This window comes from Salmo trutta, chromosome 23 (assembly GCF_901001165.1).
Source record: "Salmo trutta chromosome 23, fSalTru1.1, whole genome shotgun sequence".
Classification (NCBI taxonomy): domain Eukaryota; kingdom Metazoa; phylum Chordata; class Actinopteri; order Salmoniformes; family Salmonidae; genus Salmo; species Salmo trutta.
This window is the reverse complement of record NC_042979.1, coordinates 47,404,557-47,425,085: the sequence shown is the minus strand read 5'-3', so window position 1 is coordinate 47,425,085 and position 20,529 is coordinate 47,404,557. Positions and strand designations below refer to the sequence as shown.

General features: G+C 39.9%; 1 long non-coding RNA gene across 1 annotated transcript in view; it reads left to right on the top strand.

Moving 5' to 3' along the window:
• Positions 1–9,248, top strand: part of LOC115160262 (uncharacterized) — a 79,100-nt gene extending 69,852 nt beyond the window's left edge. The window contains exon 3 of the long non-coding RNA XR_003869055.1: positions 9,041–9,248. This is a non-coding gene — a long non-coding RNA (uncharacterized LOC115160262). The remainder of the gene's footprint in view (positions 1–9,040) is intronic.
• Positions 9,249–20,529: the final 11,281 nt, after the last annotated feature.

Sequence of the window (20,529 nt, the reverse complement as noted above, 5' to 3'; positions counted from 1 at the left end):
AACAGGTGTAGTAGACCTCACAGTGAAACGCTGAATACAACAGGTGTAGTAGACCTCACAGTGAAATGCTGAATACAACAGGTGTAGACCTCACAGTGAAATGCTGAATACAACAGGTGTAGTAGACCTCACAGTGAAATGCTGAATACAACAGGTGTAGACCTCACAGTGAAATGCTGAATACAACAGGTGTAGTAGACCTTACAGTGAAATGCTGAATACAACAGGTGTAGTAGACCTCACAGTGAAAAGCTGAATACAACAGGTGTAGTAGACCTTACAGTGAAATGCCCAATACAACAGGTGTAGTAGACCTCACAGTGAAATGCTGAATACAACAGGTGTAGTAGACCTTACAGTGAAATGCTGAATACAACAGGTGTAGTAGACCTCACAGTGAAATGCTGAATACAACAGGTGTAGTAGACCTCACAGTGAAATGCTGAATACAACAGGTGTAGACCTCACAGTGAAATGCTGAATACAACAGGTGTAGTAGACCTTACAGTGACATGCTGAATACAACAGGTGTAGTAGACCTCACAGTGAAATGCTGAATACAACAGGTGTAGACCTCACAGTGAAATGCTGAATACAACAGGTGTAGTAGACCTCACAGTGAAAAACTGAATACAACAGGTGTACTAGACCTCACAGTGAAATGCTGAATACAACACGTGTAGTAGACCTCACAGTGAAATGCTGAATACAACAGGTGAAGTAGACCTTACAGTGAAATGCTGAATACAACAGGTGTAGTAGACCTCACAGTGAAATGCTGAATACAACAGGTGTAGTAGACCTCACAGTGAAATGCTGAATACAACAGGTGTAGTAGACCTCACAGTGAAATGCTGAATACAACAGGTGTAGACCTCACAGTGAAATGCTGAATACAACAGGTGTAGTAGACCTTACAGTGAAATGCTGAATACAACAGGTGTAGTAGACCTTACAGTGAAATGCTGAATACAACAGGTGTAGTAGACCTCACAGTGAAATGCTGAATACAACAGGTGTAGTAGACCTCACAGTGAAATGCTGAATACAACAGGTGTAGTAGACCTTACAGTGAAATGCTGAATACAACAGGTGTAGTAGACCTCACAGTGAAATGCTGAATACAACAGGTGTAGTAGACCTCACAGTGAAATGCTGAATACAACAGGTGTAGTAGACCTCACAGTGAAATGCTGAATACAACAGGTGTAGTAGACCTCACAGTGAAATGCTGAATACAACAGGTGTAGTAGACCTCACATTGAAATGCTGAATACAACAGGTGTAGTAGACCTTACAGTGAAATGCTGAATACAACAGGTGTAGTAGACCTCACAGTGAAATGCTGAATACAACAGGTGTAGTAGACCTCACAGTGAAATGCTGAATACAACAGGTGTAGTAGACCTCACAGTGAAATGCTGAATACAACAGGTGTAGTAGACCTCACAGTGAAATGCTGAATACAACAGGTGTAGACCTGACAGTGAAATGCTGAATACAACAGGTGTAGTAGACCTCACAGTGAAATGCTGAATACAACAGGTGTAGTAGACCTCACAGTGAAATGCTGAATTCAACAGGTGTAGACCTGACAGTGAAATGCTGAATACAACAGGTGTAGTAGACCTCACAGTGAAATGCTGAATACAACAGGTGTAGACCTCACAGTGAAATGCTGAATACAAAAGGTGTAGTAGACCTCACAGTGAAATGCTGAATACAACAGGTGTAGTAGACCTCACAGTGAAATGCTGAATACAACAGGTGTAGTAGACCTTACAGTGAAATGCTGAATACAACAGGTGTAGACCTCACAGTGAAATGCTGAATACAACAGGTGAAGTAGACCTTACAGTGAAATGCTGAATACAACAGGTGTAGTAGACCTTACAGTGAAATGCTGAATATAACAGGTATAGTAGACCTCACAGTGAAATGCTGAATACAACAGGTGTAGACCTCACAGTGAAATGCTGAATACAACAGGTGTAGTAGACCTTACAGTGAAATGCTGAATACAACAGGTGTAGTAGACCTCACAGTGAAATGCTGAATACAACAGGTGTAGACCTGACAGTGAAATGCTGAATACAACAGGTGTAGTAGACCTCACAGTGAAATGCTGAATACAACAGGTGTAGTAGACCTCACAGTGAAATGCTGAATACAACAGGTGTAGTAGACCTTACAGTGAAATGCTGAATACAACAGGTCTAGTAGACCTCACAGTGAAATGCTGAATACAACAGGTGTAGACCTGACAGTGAAATGCTGAATACAACAGGTGTAGTAGACCTCACAGTGAAATGCTGAATACAACAGGTGTAGTAGACCTCACAGTGAAATGCTGAATACAACAGGTGTAGTAGACCTTACAGTGAAATGCTGAATACAACAGGTGTAGGTAGACCTTACAGTGAAATGCTGAATACAACAGGTGTAGTAGACCTTACAGTGAAATGCTGAATACAACAGGTGTAGGTAGACCTTACAGTGAAATGCTGAATACAACAGGTGTAGTAGACCTCACAGTGAAATGCTGAATACAACAGGTGTAGACCTCACAGTGAAATGCTGAATACAACAGGTGTAGACCTCACAGTGAAATACTGAATACAACAGGTGTAGTAGACCTCACAGTGAAATGCTGAATACAACAGGTGTAGTAGACCTTACAGTGAAATGCTGAATACAACAGGTGTAGTAGACCTCCCAGTGAAATGCTGAATACAACAGGTGCAGTAGACCTCACAGTGAAATGCTGAATACAACAGGTGTAGACCTCACAGTGAATGCTGAATACAACAGGTGTAGACCTCACAGTGAAATACTGAATACAACAGGTGTAGTAGACCTCACAGTGAAATGCTGAATACAACAGGTGTAGTAGACCTTACAGTGTAATGCTGAATACAACAGGTGTAGTAGACCTCACAGTGAAATGCTGAATACAACAGGTGTAGTAGACCTCACAGTGAAATGCTGAATACAACAGGTGTAGACCTGACAGTGAAATGCTGAATACAACAGGTGTAGTAGACCTCACAGTGAAATGCTGAATACAACAGGTGTAGACCTCACAGTGAAATGCTGAATACAACAGGTGTAGTAGACCTTACAGTGAAATGCTGAATACAACAGGTGTAGGTAGACCTTACAGTGAAATGCTGAATACAACAGGTGTAGTAGACCTTACAGTGAAATGCTGAATACAACAGGTGTAGGTAGACCTTACAGTGAAATGCTGAATACAACAGGTGTAGTAGACCTCACAGTGAAATGCTGAATACAACAGGTGTAGACCTCACAGTGAAATGCTGAATACAACAGGTGTAGACCTCACAGTAAAATACTGAATACAACAGGTGTAGTAGACCTCACAGTGAAATGCTGAATACAACAGGTGTAGTAGACCTTACAGTGAAATGCTGAATACAACAGGTGTAGTAGACCTCCCAGTGAAATGCTGAATACAACAGGTGCAGTAGACCTCACAGTGAAATGCTGAATACAACAGGTGTAGACCTCACAGTGAAATGCTGAATACAACAGGTGTAGTAGACCTTACAGTGAAATGCTGAATACAACAGGTGTAGTAGACCTCACAGTGAAATGCTGAATACAACAGGTGTAGTAGACCTTACAGTGAAATGCTGAATACAACAGGTGTAGTAGACCTCACAGTGAAATGCTGAATACAACAGGTGTAGTAGACCTCACAGTGAAATGCTGAATACAACAGGTGCAGTAGACCTCACAGTGAAATGCTGAATACAACAGGTGTAGGTAGACCTGACAGTGAAATGCTGAATACAACAGGTGTAGTAGACCTTACAGTGAAATGCTGAATACAACAGGTGTAGTAGACCTTACAGTGAAATGCTGAATACAACAGGTGTAGTAGACCTCACAGTGAAATGCTGAATACAACAGGTGTAGACCTCACAGTGAAATGCTGAATACAACAGGTGTAGTAGACCTCACAGTGAAATGCTGACTTACAATCCCTTAACCAACAATGCAGTTTTAAGAAAAACAAGTGTTAAGTCAAAAATAGATATGTAAAAAACGTAAAATAAAAGTAACAAATAATTAAAGAGCAGATTACATAAAATCCTTGATTTACCAAAATTCTGGTATGGAAAGTCTTCAGTAATATATATAAATATATATTTACATATACAGCCTAGTGGGGCTCTATAGCCTCTGCTGAGGACTGGTCTGTTCATATGAGTTAGTTGATCTTGTCCCATATCTATTACATTATTGTTATTTATCAGATGTATGTAGTCAATGTGTTTCCTTGTTGTTTAAAAGCTTCTGCATCAGTCCGCCACAGCCTATTCATCACTAGTGATACCAGTAAATTATGATTGATGGTGTTTTTCAATTAAAAAAGGGACAGCAGGTAAGAGCGTTGGGCCAGTAACCTGAAAGGTCGCTGGTTCGAATCCCCCGAGCCGACTAGGTGTGTAAAAAAATCTGTCGTTAACCCTAGTTGCTCTGTATAAGAGCGTCTGTTAGATGAGAAAAACATTTTTAAATAAAAGAACTTGACAAAATGAAATTAGAGGACCAGAAAGTGATTAAAGGATTTATATTTGTCAGTGTGGGAGATTATCTTTGTCATTTATCTGTTTAACGGAGATGGAATCCGATGAAAGTGTGACTAGCAATACATCAAGACAAGACATCCTGAAGAATAGTCATGGACCTCTCAGTCTCAATACCGCTCAATAGTTAATTAAATGTAATTCTCCAACAACTGAGATCAACGAGTATCATCAGGTCTGTATTCAGATAAACCTACATTAATATCCCAGAAAACCACCTTCACTCACCACTTTTAACCTCCTATTCGTTATCTCCAGCACCAGTTTCTACATATTATGTGAAAACAGACATTTTCTACATCCTGTAGTGAAAAATATGAGAAGAAAAGAAAACAAACAAACCTCCTCTCCTTAGGAAACCTCAAAACAAACCTCTCCTTGACAAACCTCAAAACAAACCTTCGGAGGGTGGATGAAGTCTGTTTAGGAAACGGTAAAAATCGAGACGTTCGTTTCTCAGTACCCGACCTGTTCTGACCCCAATCCACCCTCCGCCACCCTCCACTACCGCCTGAATGATTGGAATCCCAACCAGACACACTATCTGCATCCCAAATTCTACCCTATTCCCTATATAGTGCAACACTTTTGACCTGAACACTATTGGGAATAGGGTTCCATTTGGGACGTAGACAATGTGGTCGGTCGATCCACTCAAAACAAGAGAACGGAGAAAACCATTTCCTCATCTTCCTACGTGCTCTCTGAGCCAATGTTCATGTCTGATTTATGCTCTAAGAGGACAGAGGGATTCTCTCTCTCTCTCTCTCAGGTGGAGGAATGTTTCATGTTTTATGACCTCCTGCTTCAATTGTAAAAACCCAGAAAGTGCTGGGAATTTACGGGCATATTGCTGCATAACGTAAACCATCTGGTTCTCAGCGAGAGACGAGAGAGAGAGAGAGAGAGAGAGAGAGAGAGAGAGAGAGAGAGAGAGAGAGAGAGAGAGAGAGAGAGAGAGAGAGAGAGAGAGAGAGAGAGAGAGAGAAATATCTGTTAGGGAACATAGAAGGGAATCCTAATCTTGGTGACAGATGATTTAAGGAGTTCCATAGTTCAGCTGCATTCCTTAACTCCTAGGCCAGACACATCAAATCAAATGTTATTGGTCACATACACATGTTTAGCAGATGTTATTGCAGATGTCGTGAAAGGATTGTGTTTCTAGCTCCCAACAGTGCAGTAATATCTAACAATTCACAACAATACACACAAACCTAAAAGTAAAATAACGGAATTAAGAAATATATAAATATGGCTATTTAACAATCTGATGGCCTTGAGATAGAAGCTGTTTTTCAGTCTCTCGGTCCCAGCTTTGATGCACCTGTACTGACCTTGCCTTCTGAATGATACCGGGGTGAACAGGCCATGGCTCTGGTCTTTTTGGCCTTCCTGTGACATCGGGTGCTGTAGGTGTCCTGGAGGGCAGGTAGTTTGTCCCCGTGATGCGTTGGGCACACTGCACCACCCTCTGGAGAGCCTTCCGGTTATGTGCGGAGCAGTTGCCGTACCAGACGGTGATACAGCCGGACAGGATGCTCTCAATTGCGCATCTGTAAAAGTTTGTGAGGGTTTTAGGTGCCAAGACAAATTTCTTCAGCCTCCTGAGGTTGAAGAGGCACTGTTGCGCCTTATTCACCACACTGTCTGTGTGGGTGGACCATTTCAGATCATCAGAGATGTGTACACAGAGGAACTTGAAGCTTTCCAGCTGCTCCACTGCGGTCCCATCGATGTGGATATGGGCGTGCTCCCTCTGCTGTTTCCTGAATCCACAATCAGCTCCTTTGTTTTGTCGACATTGAGTGAGAGGTTATTTTCCTGGCACCACACTCCCAGGGCCCTCACCTCCTCCCATGAAGCAGTTCCACAGTTCAGTAGCATGTCTTAACTCCCAGACACATGAAGGAGTTTACAATATAGAAAGATATAATATAGATAATATAGAAATATATAATATAGATAATATAGATAGAAAGCATGAAAGTGAAATATGGTGCAGCTGTTTATCTTTAGAAATTGGTTATTTAGAACAAAACCAGCAGAGAGAGAAACCAGAAGAACCTATTCATTAAGAGATACAATATAACTATTTTGCAGTCTCTTAACTTTGGTCCAAGGGACTCCTAGTCTAGGGGATGATATGTTTTTTAAATTCATAACAGTAGCTTTTTCAAAAACGTTTTAAGAACATTGAATTACAGGGACATTCACATGCCAAAATGACCCCTTGATTGTTATGCTGTCAATCCTAATGCAGTTTACTTCTCCATTAATTTCCTATGACTGAATGATTTGCATGGAGTCTTCACAACGACAGTCTGATTGGAACACTCTGCGCGGCTTTGCCAATGGGGGTGACAGACGGGGCACAAGGTTGACAATGAAGTGCCAGTCATTTTCTGCCCACATGCCCGGCTGACATTGGCATGGCAGCCGGCGGTACTAGTTGGCGTGGTTGCCATGGAACAGGAGCTCCCCTGGGATTGGTACCAGGGCCGTTGTGTTTGGCCGTTCTGTTCTTCACGTCCAGCATTCAGGGCTGAGTACTGGACTGTATGTGGCTCAACCACCCTGTTCTATTCTATTTGACATTATATTTAATAATATGTATAATTTTAACTATGTTCTTGTCAGCTTAGGAAAAGACTCGCCTTATAGGTAGATGCTTCTAGTTTTCAGGATAAAAACTGTTGCATGCTTGTCTTTAACCATAGATGTTTTCTCATGGTCATTGAGTGAATGGTGTGACAAGTTGTTTAATCTGGGATTGTTCACATTCCTCAGTTAGAGGAGAACAGAGGAGAACAGAGGAGAACAGAGGAGAACAGAGGAGACCTGAAGAGAACAGAGGAGAACAGAGGAGACCTGAAGAGAACAGAGGAGAACAGAGGAGAACAGAGGAGAACAGAGGAGACTTGAAGAGAACAGAGGAGAACAGAGGAGAACAGAGGACACTTGAAGAGAACAGAGGAGAACAGAGGAGACCTGAAGAGAACAGAGGAGAACAGAGGAGAACAGAGGAGACCTGAAGAGAACAGAGGAGAACAGAGGAGAACAGAGGAGACTTGAAGAGAACAGAGGAGAACAGAGGAGACCTGAAGAGAACAGAGGAGATCAGAGGAGAACAGAGGAGAACAGAGGAGACCTGAAGAGAACAGAGGAGAACAGAGGAGAACAGAGGAGAACACAGGAGAACAGAGGAGAACAGAGGAGAACAGAGGAGAACACAGGAGAACAGAGGAGAACAGAGGAGAACAGAGGAGAACAGAGGAGAACAGAGGAGAACTGTGTATAATAATGATGAGTGACAAAATATTGTATACTAAAAAATGTCTTAGGGGGGTAACCATGGTATCATCCACATTAATGTAGAAGTGTTTAGAAACATATTCTATTCTTATTTACAATAAAAATGACTCCAAAATTGACACAATACATTATTTACTTTAATACACATATAATTCAATTTGTACCAATACTTTTGGTCCCTTAAACAAAGTGGTGTAATTTCTAAATGGTTAATCCGAAACGGATGAAAACACCCTCAAAATAAAGCTGTCAGTCTGCACTATAACCTCATGGTCAATGTATCATTTACAAATCTTAAGTGCCGGAGTACCGAGCCACAACAACAACAAATGTGTCTCTATCCTAATAATTACGGAGGGCACAGTAGCTATAACCAATGTCTGTGGAGAAGGACTTTAACATTGGGGGATTTTGGGGAAAATGGAAAGTGAGGCAGAGATTACGGTCTGTCTTTTAAAACATCACAACACATCAGAGTTGGTGTTACTTTTAAAATCAAGGGATAAATACCAATGAATACATTTATAATTTACCATTACTTTCAATGTATGAATTTATTAATTTGTTCCCTAAATTGACTTGGAATTTACCCAAAAACTAAAACACATGATATTACTCTTTAATGATTTTTCTTGGATATTACAACCGCATTGAAGTGCTGTAGACAATGGACTGCAGGAAAGCAATAAAATGTAGTTAATTTTTTCCCCCTGCTATGCTCTGGTTGTCCCTAATTTCTGATGGATAGAATGTCTTTAGAGAACCAGCCAGCCTGGTAATCAGATGTGACACAACAAATAACAGTGGATAATTATGATTTCATGGCTAAGCTACTTAGAAGGGTTTCTATAATCAACTGGAAATGACAGGCAATTGAAGAACGACAACACAGAGACTAGACCAATTGTCAAATAATAAATAACACTGCTTGCCATGAAATAATCAACGATCTTTCAGTGATATACAAATCATTTCTCAAAGTGACATGAATACATTGGAAATGACAGGCAAAAATAGATTGGTACCACCACACAGAGTCTAGACTACGTTTATCAACACAAAGAGAAAAGACTAACGCTGCCTGCACCACTACCTCGACCATTACACAGAGACTACCTCTATCACCACACAGAGACTACCTCTATCTCCACACAGAGACTACCTCTATCTCCACACAGAGACTACCTCTATCATCACACAGAGACTAGACTACCTCTACCACCACACAGAGACTACCTCTATCTCCACACAGAGACTACCTCTATCTCCACACAGAGACTAGACTACCTCTACCACCACACAGAGACTACCTCTATCACCACACAGAGACTACCTCTACCACCACACAGAGACTACCTCTATCTCCACACAGAGACTAGACTACCTCTACCACCACACAGAGACTACCTCTATCTCCACACAGAGACTAGACTACCTCTACCACCACACAGAGACTACCTCTATCTCCACACAGAGACTACCTCTACCACCACACAGAGACTACCTCTATCACCACACAGAGACTACCTCTATCTCCACACAGAGACTAGACTACCTCTACCACCACACAGAGACTACCTCTATCTCCACACAGAGACTAGACTACCTCTACCACCACACAGAGACTACCTCTATCTCCACACAGAGACTACCTCTATCACCATACAGAGACTACCTCTACCAGCACACAGAGACTACCTCTACCACCACACAGAGACTACCTCTATCACCACACAGAGACTACCTCTATCACCACACAGAGACTACCTCTATCTCCACACAGAGACTACCTCTACCACCACACAGAGACTACCTCTATCACCACACAGAGACTACCTCTATCACCACACAGAGACTACCTCTATCACCACACAGAGACTACCTCTACCACCACACAGAGACTACCTCTACCACCACACAGAGACTACCTCTATCACCACACAGAGACTACCTCTACCACCACACAGAGACTACCTCTATCACCACACAGAGACTAGACTACCTCTACCACCACACAGAGACAACCTCTACCACCACACAGAGACTACCTCTACCACCACACAGAGACTACCTCTATTACCACACAGAGACTAGACTACCTCTACCACCACACAGAGACTACCTCTATCATCTCACAGAGACTACCTCTACCACCACACAGAGACTACCTCTATCACCACACAGAGACTACCTCTACCACCACACAGAGACTACCTCTATTACCACACAGAGACTACCTCTACCACCACACAGAGACTAGACTACCTCTACCACCACACAGAGACTACCTCTATCACCACACAGAGTTTGAGGTCTTGCATCTTAACTACGGTCTGCCACCATTAATAATCAGACGTGTTAAAGTGAAGGAGGAGCCACACGGAGGGAAAGTACAAAGACGTTAAATGGCCAGCGACACCGACCGCTTGTACCTCTGTAAGGCCCGTGTCCCAAATCACACCCTATTCCCTACGTAGTGCCCTGCTTCGAACCAGAGCCTTGTCTAAAGTAGTGCACGACGTTTAGGAAATAGGGTGTTATCTGGGACTCGCAATTTTGTAAATTATAGCACTTTAATAAGGACATATAATTAAAAACAGCCTTTAATTTGTCTCTGCGGCGCCTCAGTCAGACATGTGACGCTAAACAGGGCTATCAGAAGATGTAAATATGGCCGGCAGTTTTGCATCTGCCAAGAAATCCATTTTTTAATTTCTCATGAACTGATAACAACTTGGCATCAGAGTCCCATTAGTGAATGCAAATGACTGTTCCCACCCAAAGCCACCCTGGCACCCGTCTCACACTGGTATCGCACACACACGCACACGCACACGCACACACACACACACACACACACACACACACACACACACACACACACACACACACACACACACACACACACACACACACACACAACACGCCCCTACACACACACCACACACACACACACAACTAAACACAAACACACACACAAACACACACACGCACAAGCACCCATACACACACACACACACACACACACACAAACACACACACACACACAACCACACACACACACACACACAACCACACATACACACGCACGCACGCACGCACGCACACACACACACACACACACACACACACACACACACACACACACACACACACACACACACACACACACACATCTCTCAAGTGATAAGAGTGAGGAGTCATTCATGGCACCCAGCCCTCACACGTCTCCAAGGGGACTGTCCCTCCGTTTCCTTCATATAGTCATTTGTCTGAGCAATCTAGTCATAATTACACATTTCATCGTGTGATTCCTGTGATATCTTTCACACACACACACACACACACACACACACACACACACACACACACACACACACACACACACACACACACACACACACACACACACACACCTTTCAGACAGAACAGAAACCCTGTCTACTATGTTATAGACTAATTCCCCCAATTAAAGATCATTTCATCTGGAAGTTAATTCTGAACCACCTGCATCAGCGCACACGCAGACATCTATCAGGTAGACAGGGATTAAAATGTATTATCAGACATCTATCAGGTAGACAGGGGATTAAAATGTATTCTCAGACATCTATCAGGTTGACAGGGATTAAAATGTATTCTCAGACATCTATCAGGTAGATAGGGATTAAAATGTATTCTCAGACTATCAGGTAGACGGGATTAAAATGTATTCTCAGACATCTATCAAGTAGACAGGGATTAAAATGTATTCTCAGACTATCAGGTAGACAGGGATTAAAATGTATTCTCAGACATCTATCAGGTAGACAGGGGATTAAAATGTATTCTCAGACATCTATCAGGTAGACAGGTATTAAAATGTATTCTCAGACATCTATCAGGGATTAAAATGTATTCGCAGACATCTATCAGGTGGACGGGGATTAAAATGTATTCTCAGACATCTATCCGGTAGACAGGGATTAAAATGTATTCTCAGACATATATCAGGTGGACAGGGATTAAAATGTATTCTCAGACATCTATAAGGTAGACGGGGATTAAAATGTATTCTCAGACATATATCAGGTAGACGGGGATTAAAATGTATTCTCAGACATCTATCAGATAGACAGGGATTAAAATGTATTCTCAGACATCAGGTAGACAGGGATTAAAATGTATTCTCAGACATCTATCAGGTAGACAGGGATTAAAATGTATTCTCAGACTATCAGGTAGACGGGGATTAAAATGTATTCTCAGACATCTATCAGGTAGACAGGGATTAAAATGTATTCTCAGACTATCAGGTAGACAGGGATTAAAATGTATTCTCAGACATCTATCAGGTAGACAGGGATTAAAATGTATTCTCAGACATCTATCAGGTAGACACGGATTAAAATGTATTCTCAGACATCTATCAGGTAGACAGGGATTAAAATGTTTTCTCAGACATCTATCAGGTGGACAGGGATTAAAATGTATTCTCAGACATCTATCAGGTAGACAGGGATTAAAATGTATTCTCAGACATCTATCAGGGATTAAAATGTATTCACAGACATCTATCAGGTGGACGGGGATTAAAATGTATTCTCAGACATCTATCCGGTAGACAGGGATTAAAATGTATTCTCAGACATATATCAGGTGGACAGGGATTAAAATGTATTCTCAGACATCTATAAGGTAGACGGGGATTAAAATGTATTCTCAGACATATATCAGGTAGACGGGATATTAAAATGTATTCTCAGACATATATCAGGGATTAAAATGTAATCGCAGACATCTATCAGGTAGACGGGGATTAAAATGTATTCTCAGACATCTATCAGATAGACAGGGATTAAAATGTATTCTCAGACATATATCAGGTAGACGGGGGGTTAAAATGTATTCTCAGACATCTATCAGGTAGACAGGGATTAAAATGTATTCTCAGACATCTATCAAGTAGACAGGGATTAAAATGTATTCTCAGACATCTATCAATTAGACGGGGATTAAAATGTATTCTCAGACATCTATCAGATAGACAGGGATTAAAATGTATTCTCAGACTATCAGGTAGACAGGGATTAAAATGTATTCTCAGACATCTATCAGGTAGACAGGGATTAAAATGTATTCTCAGACATCTATCAGGTAGACAGGGATTAAAATGTATTCTCAGACATCTATCAGGTAGACAGGGATTAAAATGTTTTCTCAGACATCTATCAGGTGGACAGGGATTAAAATGTATTCTCAGACATCTATCAGGTAGACAGGGATTAAAATGTATTCTCAGACATCTATCAGGGATTAAAATGTATTCACAGACATCTATCAGGTGGACGGGGATTAAAATGTATTCTCAGACATCTATCCGGTAGACAGGGATTAAAATGTATTCTCAGACATATATCAGGTGGACAGGGATTAAAATGTATTCTCAGACATCTATAAGGTAGACGGGGATTAAAATGTATTCTCAGACATATATCAGGTAGACGGGATATTAAAATGTATTCTCAGACATATATCAGGGATTAAAATGTAATCGCAGACATCTATCAGGTAGACGGGGATTAAAATGTATTCTCAGACATCTATCAGATAGACAGGGATTAAAATGTATTCTCAGACATATATCAGGTAGACGGGGGGTTAAAATGTATTCTCAGACATCTATCAGGTAGACAGGGATTAAAATGTATTCTCAGACATCTATCAAGTAGACAGGGATTAAAATGTATTCTCAGACATCTATCAATTAGACGGGGATTAAAATGTATTCTCAGACATCTATCAGATAGACAGGGATTAAAATGTATTCTCAGACATCTATCAGGTAGACAGGGATTAAAATGTATTCTCAGACATCTATCATGTAGACGGGGGATTAAAATGTATTCTCAGACATCTATCAGGTAGACAGGGATTAAAATGTATTCTCAGACATCTAGCAGGTAGACGGGGATTAAAATGTATTCTCAGACATCTATCAGGTAGACGGGGATTAAAATGTATTCTCAGACATCTATCAGGTAGACAGGGATTAAAATGTATTCTCAGACATCTATCAGGTAGACAGGGATTAAAATGTATTCTCAGACATCTATCAGGTAGACAGGGATTAAAATGTATTCTCAGACATCTATCATGTAGACAGGGATTAAAATGTTTTCTCAGACATCTATCAGGTGGACAGGGATTAAAATGTATTCTCAGACATCTATCAGGTAGACAGGGATTAAAATGTATTCTCAGACATCTATCAGGGATTAAAATGTATTCACAGACATCTATCAGGTGGACGGGGATTAAAATGTATTCTCAGACATCTATCCGGTAGACAGGGATTAAAATGTATTCTCAGACATATATCAGGTGGACAGGGATTAAAATGTATTCTCAGACATCTATAAGGTAGACGGGGATTAAAATGTATTCTCAGACATATATCAGGTAGACGGGATATTAAAATGTATTCTCAGACATATATCAGGGATTAAAATGTAATCGCAGACATCTATCAGGTAGACGGGGATTAAAATGTATTCTCAGACATCTATCAGATAGACAGGGATTAAAATGTATTCTCAGACATATATCAGGTGGACGGGGATTAAAATGTATTCTCAGACATCTATCCGGTAGACAGGGATTAAAATGTATTCTCAGACATATATCAGGTGGACAGGGATTAAAATGTATTCTCAGACATCTATAAGGTAGACGGGGATTAAAATGTATTCTCAGACATATATCAGGTAGACGGGGATTAAAATGTATTCTCAGACATCTATCAGATAGACAGGGATTAAAATGTATTCTCAGACATCAGGTAGACAGGGATTAAAATGTATTCTCAGACATCTATCAGGTAGACAGGGATTAAAATGTATTCTCAGACTATCAGGTAGACGGGGATTAAAATGTATTCTCAGACATCTATCAGGTAGACAGGGATTAAAATGTATTCTCAGACTATCAGGTAGACAGGGATTAAAATGTATTCTCAGACATCTATCAGGTAGACAGGGATTAAAATGTATTCTCAGACATCTATCAGGTAGACACGGATTAAAATGTATTCTCAGACATCTATCAGGTAGACAGGGATTAAAATGTTTTCTCAGACATCTATCAGGTGGACAGGGATTAAAATGTATTCTCAGACATCTATCAGGTAGACAGGGATTAAAATGTATTCTCAGACATCTATCAGGGATTAAAATGTATTCACAGACATCTATCAGGTGGACGGGGATTAAAATGTATTCTCAGACATCTATCCGGTAGACAGGGATTAAAATGTATTCTCAGACATATATCAGGTGGACAGGGATTAAAATGTATTCTCAGACATCTATAAGGTAGACGGGGATTAAAATGTATTCTCAGACATATATCAGGTAGACGGGATATTAAAATGTATTCTCAGACATATATCAGGGATTAAAATGTAATCGCAGACATCTATCAGGTAGACGGGGATTAAAATGTATTCTCAGACATCTATCAGATAGACAGGGATTAAAATGTATTCTCAGACATATATCAGGTAGACGGGGGGTTAAAATGTATTCTCAGACATCTATCAGGTAGACAGGGATTAAAATGTATTCTCAGACATCTATCAAGTAGACAGGGATTAAAATGTATTCTCAGACATCTATCAATTAGACGGGGATTAAAATGTATTCTCAGACATCTATCAGATAGACAGGGATTAAAATGTATTCTCAGACTATCAGGTAGACAGGGATTAAAATGTATTCTCAGACATCTATCAGGTAGACAGGGATTAAAATGTATTCTCAGACATCTATCAGGTAGACAGGGATTAAAATGTATTCTCAGACATCTATCAGGTAGACAGGGATTAAAATGTTTTCTCAGACATCTATCAGGTGGACAGGGATTAAAATGTATTCTCAGACATCTATCAGGTAGACAGGGATTAAAATGTATTCTCAGACATCTATCAGGGATTAAAATGTATTCACAGACATCTATCAGGTGGACGGGGATTAAAATGTATTCTCAGACATCTATCCGGTAGACAGGGATTAAAATGTATTCTCAGACATATATCAGGTGGACAGGGATTAAAATGTATTCTCAGACATCTATAAGGTAGACGGGGATTAAAATGTATTCTCAGACATATATCAGGTAGACGGGATATTAAAATGTATTCTCAGACATATATCAGGGATTAAAATGTAATCGCAGACATCTATCAGGTAGACGGGGATTAAAATGTATTCTCAGACATCTATCAGATAGACAGGGATTAAAATGTATTCTCAGACATATATCAGGTAGACGGGGGGTTAAAATGTATTCTCAGACATCTATCAGGTAGACAGGGATTAAAATGTATTCTCAGACATCTATCAAGTAGACAGGGATTAAAATGTATTCTCAGACATCTATCAATTAGACGGGGATTAAAATGTATTCTCAGACATCTATCAGATAGACAGGGATTAAAATGTATTCTCAGACATCTATCAGGTAGACAGGGATTAAAATGTATTCTCAGACATCTATCATGTAGACGGGGGATTAAAATGTATTCTCAGACATCTATCAGGTAGACAGGGATTAAAATGTATTCTCAGACATCTAGCAGGTAGACGGGGATTAAAATGTATTCTCAGACATCTATCAGGTAGACGGGGATTAAAATGTATTCTCAGACATCTATCAGGTAGACAGGGATTAAAATGTATTCTCAGACATCTATCAGGTAGACAGGGATTAAAATGTATTCTCAGACATCTATCAGGTAGACACGGATTAAAATGTATTCTCAGACATCTATCATGTAGACAGGGATTAAAATGTTTTCTCAGACATCTATCAGGTGGACAGGGATTAAAATGTATTCTCAGACATCTATCAGGTAGACAGGGATTAAAATGTATTCTCAGACATCTATCAGGGATTAAAATGTATTCACAGACATCTATCAGGTGGACGGGGATTAAAATGTATTCTCAGACATCTATCCGGTAGACAGGGATTAAAATGTATTCTCAGACATATATCAGGTGGACAGGGATTAAAATGTATTCTCAGACATCTATAAGGTAGACGGGGATTAAAATGTATTCTCAGACATATATCAGGTAGACGGGATATTAAAATGTATTCTCAGACATATATCAGGGATTAAAATGTAATCGCAGACATCTATCAGGTAGACGGGGATTAAAATGTATTCTCAGACATCTATCAGATAGACAGGGATTAAAATGTATTCTCAGACATATATCAGGTAGACGGGGGGTTAAAATGTATTCTCAGACATCTATCAGGTAGACAGGGATTAAAATGTATTCTCAGACATCTATCAGATAGACAGGGATTAAAATGTATTCTCAGACATCTATCAAGTAGACAGGGATTAAAATGTATTCTCAGACATCTATCAATTAGACGGGGATTAAAATGTATTCTCAGACATCTATCAGATAGACAGGGATTAAAATGTATTCTCAGACATCTATCAGGTAGACAGGGATTAAAATGTATTCTCAGACATCTATCATGTAGACGGGGGATTAAAATGTATTCTCAGACATCTATCAGGTAGACAGGGATTAAAATGTATTCTCAGACATCTATCAGGTGGACAGGGATTAAAATGTATTCTCAGACATCTATCAGGTAGACAGGGATTAAAATGTATTCTCAGACATCTATCAGGGATTAAAATGTATTCACAGACATCTATCAGGTGGACGGGGATTAAAATGTATTCTCAGACATCTATCCGGTAGACAGGGATTAAAATGTATTCTCAGACATATATCAGGTGGACAGGGATTAAAATGTATTCTCAGACATCTATAAGGTAGACGGGGATTAAAATGTATTCTCAGACATATATCAGGTAGACGGGATATTAAAATGTATTCTCAGACATATATCAGGGATTAAAATGTAATCGCAGACATCTATCAGGTAGACGGGGATTAAAATGTATTCTCAGACATCTATCAGATAGACAGGGATTAAAATGTATTCTCAGACATATATCAGGTAGACGGGGGGTTAAAATGTATTCTCAGACATCTATCAGGTAGACAGGGATTAAAATGTATTCTCAGACATCTATCAGATAGACAGGGATTAAAATGTATTCTCAGACATCTATCAAGTAGACAGGGATTAAAATGTATTCTCAGACATCTATCAATTAGACGGGGATTAAAATGTATTCTCAGACATCTATCAGATAGACAGGGATTAAAATGTATTCTCAGACATCTATCAGGTAGACAGGGATTAAAATGTATTCTCAGACATCTATCATGTAGACGGGGGATTAAAATGTATTCTCAGACATCTATCAGGTAGACAGGGATTAAAATGTATTCTCAGACATCTATCAGGTAGACAGGGATTAAAATGTATTCTCAGACATCTAGCAGGTAGACGGGGATTAAAATGTATTCTCAGACATCTATCAGGTAGACGGGGATTAAAATGTATTCTCAGACATATATCAGGTAGACAGGGATTAAAATGTATTCTCAGACATCTATCAGGTAGACAGGGATTAAAATGTATTCTCAGACATCTATCAGATAGACAGGGATTAAAATGTATTCTCAGACATCTATCATGTAGACAGGGATTAAAATGTGTTCTCAGACATCGCCTTCCGAGCGGTGCAGTGGTCTAAGGCACTGCAGCGCAGTGTTAGCTGTGTCACTAGAGATCCTGGGTTCGAGTCCAGGCTCTGACACAGCCAGCTGTGACCGGTAGACCCATGGGGAGGCGCACAATTGTCCCATCGCGCACTAGTGACTCCTGTGGCGGGCTGGGCGTAGTGCACGCTGACACGGTCACCAGGTGTACGGTGTTTCCTCTGACATATTGGTGTGGCTGGCTTCTGGGTTAAGTGGGCAGTGTGACTTGGCTTGGTTGGGTTGTGTTTCGGAGGACGCACGGCTCTCGACCTTGGCCTCTCCCGAGTCCGTACGGGAGTTGTAGCGATGAGACAAGACTGAACACTACAAGAATTGAACACCATGAAAAAGGGGTAAACCTTTTAAAATATATTTTTAAAAGAAAGTAAATACACATTTAAACCTTTCTACATATTCATTAGAATATAACAATAATAATAATAATAATATGACATCTTTACCTTCTATACCTGCTGCTGTCATGTTGTTATAATACCTTCTATACCTGCTGATGTCATGTTATAATACCTTCTATACCTGCTGCTGTCATGTTATAATACCTTCTATACCTGCTGCTGTCATGTTATAATAATACCTTCTATACCTGCTGCTGTCATGTTGTTATAATGCCTTCTATACCTGCTGCTGTCATGTTATAATACCTTCTATACCTGCTGTTGTCATGTTGTTATAATACCTTCTATACCTGCTGCTGTCATGTTGTTATAATACCTTCTATACCTGCTGCTGTCATGTTATAATACCTTCTATACCTGCTGCTGTCATGTTGTTATAATACCTTCTATACCTGCTGCTGTCATGTTGTTATAATACCTTCTATACCTGCTGCTGTCATGTTGTTATAATACCTTCTATACCTGCTGCTGTCATGTTGTTATAATACCTTCTATACCTGCTGCTGTATTGTTATAATAATACCTTCTATACCTGCTGCTGTCATGTTATAATACCTTCTCTACCTGCTGATGTCATGTTGTTATAATACCTTCTATACCTGCTGATGTCATGTTGTTATAATACCTTCTATACCTGCTGCTGTCATGTTGTTATAATACCTTCTATACCTGCTGCTGTCATGTTGTTATAATACTTTCTATACCTGCTGCTGTCATGTTATAATACCTTCTATACCTGCTGCTGTCATGTTATAATACCTTCTATACCTGCTGCTGTCATGTTATAATACCTTCTATACCTGCTGCTGTCATGTTGTTATAATACCTTCTATACCTGCTGCTGTCATGTTATAATACCTTCTATACCTGCTGATGTCATGATGTTATAATACCTTCTATACCTGCTGCTGTCATGTTGTTATAATACCTTCTATATCTGCTGCTGTCATGTTGTTATAATACCTTCTATACCTGCTGCTGTATTGTTATAATAATACCTTCTATACCTGCTGCTGTCATGTTATAATACCTTCTATACCTGCTGCTGTCATGTTATAATAATACCTTCTATACCTGCTGCTGTCATGTTATAATACCTTCTATACCTGCTGATGTCATGATGTTATAATACCTTCTATACCTGCTGCTGTCATGTTGTTATAATACCTTCTATACCTGCTGCTGTCATGTTGTTATAATACCTTCTATACCTGCTGCTGTATTGTTATAATAATACCTTCTATACCTGCTGCTGTCATGTTATAATACCTTCTATACCTGCTGTTGTCATGTTGTTATAATACCTTCTATACCTGCTGCTGTCATGTTGTTATAATACCTTCTATACCTGCTGCTGTCATGTTATAATACCTTCTATACCTGCTGCTGTCATGTTATAATAATACCTTCTATACCTGCTGCTGTCATGTTATAATATTACCTTCTATACCTGCTGCTGTCATGTTATAATAATACCTTCTATACCTGCTGCTGTCA